General features: G+C 29.7%; 1 long non-coding RNA gene across 1 annotated transcript; it reads right to left on the bottom strand.

Moving 5' to 3' along the window:
* Positions 1 to 706: 706 nt before the first annotated feature.
* On the bottom strand, positions 707 to 1,600 carry LOC126837624 (uncharacterized). Its single transcript, XR_007685588.1, has 3 exons — positions 1,515 to 1,600; positions 1,329 to 1,452; positions 707 to 802 (listed from the first exon to the last, which is right to left on the bottom strand). It is a non-coding gene; the product is annotated as an uncharacterized LOC126837624 (long non-coding RNA).
* Positions 1,601 to 5,074: the final 3,474 nt, after the last annotated feature.

Raw genomic sequence — 5,074 nt, 5'->3', positions numbered from 1 at the left:
AATACTCGTATATTAAAGTATGTTGTCAAATTATTTTAGTAACCTAATATTTACAATTAAATAAAAATGAAAAAAACTGTCCACTGCGACGTTTTTTTAGGAAGATTACGTGCGGTCTGTTTTTAAGGGGTTTTGTATAGGCAATATTTCAGAAAAAAAAGAGATTTCAATAAATTTCGATGATGTCATTTAATTTACCGGTTAATTCGTATAAGCTTCAAGGTATCATTTTAAGTTTAAATAATTGTTTCTATGAGTAAAAGTCATTTTAGTTTCTTGTAATTAAATAAATACATTTTTCAATATCCCAGCATAATTTTTCTACATTCAAAAATCAAAAATCTGTTTTCTACATATTAACCTAGTAAAGTTCCTAAAGAGCTTGTATAACTTTACGGAATTGAAATCCGACCATCCTAAATACTCGACATTCTGTCTGGCTTTTTGGTCTTAAACGTCAAAAAACAGATCACTTTGCAATTTACTTTACAGTTATTACAGCATATTCTATAAGTTATCATTGTAGTGTTTTCTTAAAAGCAATTTTGTTCACTCATTCTTACAGACCTGCGACAGCCTCGGCTCTACGATTATAAGTTTAGATAACTCAGTTACAAAATTGTTATAAATTAAAACATACTTGCCATGTTGTGGGACATGTGAAAATTGCAATTTGTTGATCAACTTGCAAATACTTTATGAGATAATCTGGACGAGACGCCTGACCAAGTTTCCAACTAGTCATGTTAAATGTTTTGGCTGCCAATTTGTATGGTTCTTGCCCACATACCAGGAAGTGAAGCTAGAAAATGAAAATAAGATAAATAATATTGTACTCTGATGTTAAAAAAAATGTGTATAACATACACAATGATTAAGTAAGAAAACATATTATAAACCAGGAAGAAATATAATATAATAAAAAGAACTCATCGATTGTGTAGACAGACTAGGTTTTGATAAAAACTACCACAGGAGCAGCTGTCCCAGGTTTTTCAATATTGTAATTAAATCCCCAGTACTACTTTAAATTAAAAAAACTCGTGGTTGATACCTGGGGACATTAGGTGTTACGTTATTGAGGAAAAAATAAAGTTGCAATTAATATAACAAGCTAATTTTAAACGATTTTACAATAGAGCATATTTTATTACATTACCTTCAGTAGTGATAAACATTTTTTTTTAATATTTAAAAAAATTATTTTTCGTCTCTTATCATAAACAATGATTATGTATAGTAAATAATTATTGCGTAATCTATATTCCCTGAACAGACTTGTATTATTAATATAATATTATTATTGTACGAGTACACTAAATATTTACCCATTTGTAATACAAAGTGGTTGAAACTTTGCTCGTTAAATCATTGCAATGATTTTTTCAGATCAACAGCGAAGTCGACGAGAAACGCTAGATGTGCCCATCTTATTTCGATTGAATCTTCGGCCTAAATTCGTTAACGATAAGTAAGTGTCAAACAAAATATAAGCGTAACCAGGGAGTTATTACCTCAACCTTTCTTGCCGAATTTAACCAGCTAGCCGCCATTTAAGATGAACCAATAGTTTTGATTTTAATGATGTCGTGGTACCGTGGTTGCTCAAAAAGCTGTAACGTTCATTAGTCTTATGTAAATTAGACGAGCGTTGGCCGTTGAATATGACAATACCGTTTAAGCATACCACGTGAAAATCAGATATTTTGAGGAATCTTAAACATTCCAGTCCCTGGTTGTTCACCGTCTCTCCGGAATAAAAGTCTAAAAGATAAAAAAATTATTTTATTGTATTTGATGATCATATAAATAAGTTGTACTCAACAGTTAGACATGTACCTAAGTATTACTTGTACGGTTTGCTAATGATGAAGTCCTCGCAGTCGATGGCGCTGCTTACGGTGGTCATGTTGATAACGCAATGCATGAGAACGATGATTATGAGAATGGTGGCTTTGGTGAAATGCGATAGTTGAGTTAACATGGACGTAGCTATAAGCGCCAACACCATGAACTAAATGAAATATTGCAAGCGGTAGATGAATTATTATATAAATTAAATTTTGATTTACATTTTAATAGGTACACAGCTTTTAACTGTACAATATTTAATATTTATAAGGTTTTCAAGTGGCTCAAATAGCGTTTTTTTGAAAAATCCGGATTTCCGTATGAAACAAGTAGTATTAAAAAAAATAGATATTTTGTACTTACGTTTGTATATTTACGATTTATTGGAATATTGAGACGATAAAATCCATTTTCTCGTTCCAATAGACAGTTCAAATATATTTCTAAATAGCTATGTCTGTAATAATTAAACAACCTAATTTTAATTGCAGACCTCTGCTAAAAAAAATAATTTGAATCCCTACATTTAAATACTTAGGAATTCAATTACAAATGTTTTTGTTTTCGAAAATATAATTTGATTGTAAATCTTATACAATTTTTGATTTCAATAATCCTATTAGTAAAATTAATGGATGACTTTTTTTTTAATCTAAAAAAAGTCCCCTGTAACTCCTAGCTATCTTTCAATTCTTATCAAACTTCAACGCAAAGACTTCAAATACATATAATTTATTGTATTTCATGAAATTTTTTTTTTAATTAAAAGAATCCTCCATCTAAATCCAAAAAAGGAGGCAGACTTTAAAATGTATATGAAATTCGAATGCGGTGACCCCATAAACATATATTTTGACGTTTTTATAATTGAAATTCAGGACATATTTATTTCGATCGTCTTTTTATGATTTGAACTTTGAAGTCGCTGTGAGCCGGAGCTAGTCACACTGTAATAAAAAAATAGTATATGCGTATCATAGTCAAGTAACCGCAGCGAAAATTGTTAGGTATTAAAGTTATAATATACTGTAGCATCACTGTATGAGATAATAACATTAACCTCACTATATAATTAACCCACTTTATCGGTTATTTAATAAAATAAAATATATTTAATTTGTAATATACGTACCTGCGTATAATAAAAAGTTACAAAATATTGTAAGAGCGGTACGGTCAACACATGATATGGCCGTGTCATGTGCTGGCGACGGGTGTCCGTTGATCGACCTGATTGTAGCGGAGGGAAACAGGCGGTAGAGATTGTCGGATGATACCTGGCTGGCGTGACATTCAAATTTCGCCGCCAACATTCATAATAATAATAAATTCTTATCATACGAATCGCAATCGTTCCATTACATGCTGCTTTAAAACTTTATTAAAGGACGGATATAAAAAGTTCGGTTCAAAATTTTTTAATTTTAAACTTGAGTCAGCATAAAATTTAATGAAATTTATAACGTTTTTTATGTGTCTTTCAATTTTTGGCTAATTAAAATGTCGAAAAAAAATTGTTTAAGGATATTATAGAAAAGAAAGAACACTTCAATTACAATTGTTCAGTGAAAATTCCATTTCGGTATCATAATTAGTCATTAAGTTACGTGGTGTTTTTACAATAAATGTATGGAATATAGCATCACCTAACTCCAAACAAATTTTTTTTTTAACAAGTATTACATTTTTATCTCAACACAAATAATAATAACATGTGCAAAATGTTGATATTCTATCATTGGATACATAGTGTATACGTCATAAAATTGAAATGAAATCTCCAAAATCCATTTAAAAATAGGCTAATTGACATGGTCAATTTTTTTGGACGACAATTACTTAAGTTTTAAATAAATAAAATCCTAACTATTTCATTATTAAATTTACATAATTTATACAAATAAAGAGTTTTTCATAATTCTATATTTTAAAAAAAGCCAGAACAGTGGGGTCGAGGTATAGGGGAGACGGGGAGGACACAGGTTTACGGGAATTTTTAAATCTGAAAGTGATAAAATCACTTTCAAAAAAACGCTTCGATGCAAATCGGTAGTTAGTATTTTCGAGTCAGTACAGTCCAAACCATGCTCAGTATAAGTTAGAAAGTATTAAATTGAATAGGTCATTTCAAAAACGACTTAAGTCACCGATTTTTCAATTTAATACTTTCTAACTTATACTGTGCATGGTTTGGACTGTACTGGCATGAAAATAATAACTACCGATTTGCATCGAAGCGTTTTTCGAAAGTGATTTTATCACTTTCAGATTTAAAAATTCCTGTAAACCTGTGTCCTCCCCGTCCTTAATATGCCCCGACCCCACTGTACTGGTTTTTATTTTTTGCAAAAACATAGTGGAACAAATAACACATATACAATGTGTTGTTAAATTTAGTTGGAATCATTTGTACTCTATAGTTTAAATTATAATCGCTTATTCTCAATAAAATTAATATTTATGTATTATATACTTTCATTAGAGCAATCTCACACTAAATGTTTATACTTCATTTATTATATTCTTTCAAAGCTCTATTATACTTATATTTTACTAGATTAACAATGTACAAAACAAAATGCAACTAAAAAAACCTTTTCATAGATCTTTAAATTGTAAAGGGTGAGGCAGTGAAACGGGGTTTCCCATTTAAATACATTGGAAAATTGGCCGTTTTACTGCCCCACCCTGTACATATTTGTATGCAAAATAATTAAAACAGTATGATGAAAATAAATAGAAATCATTTTAAAAGGCCTTTAAATTTCAACTAAATACAGGGGATACACTTAGCGTGAACCACTCAATATCTTATAGGTTTTAGAAATTAACATTTTTTTTTATATTGTTTTTATACAATGTGATCTCAATTTTTTACAATTTTTTTTTTATTTACTCCCCTCCAAACTTAGCTTTTTTGATAGCAACTTTTGAAACTTAAATGGTAACGTATATATTTTATTAACTTTTTAAATTGAGAATAACGTACTAAATATGTTGACTGGTGGATAACCAGTTTTGGATAACTATTGTAGAAGTTATAAGAGTTTTAAAACTAGAGTGGGAGGGGAAGTGCGGTTGGGAAATGAGCGCAGATAAAAATAATACTACACTCCACCATTCCTCCTGTCCTTAACTTGAAACTTCAATAACTTCAAAAATAGTTATCCAAAACTAGTTATCGACCAGTCAAAATTTTTAATGTATTATTCTCAATTTAAAA

The sequence above is a fragment of the Adelges cooleyi genome, unplaced genomic scaffold (assembly GCF_023614345.1).
Source record: "Adelges cooleyi isolate 19-005CV unplaced genomic scaffold, UGA_ACOO_1.1 ACOO_flye_CR_arks_rails_tigmint_CR_PRNA_26, whole genome shotgun sequence".
Classification (NCBI taxonomy): domain Eukaryota; kingdom Metazoa; phylum Arthropoda; class Insecta; order Hemiptera; family Adelgidae; genus Adelges; species Adelges cooleyi.
The sequence above is the reverse complement of the archived record's forward strand: the minus strand, read 5'-3'. Positions and strand labels throughout refer to the sequence as shown.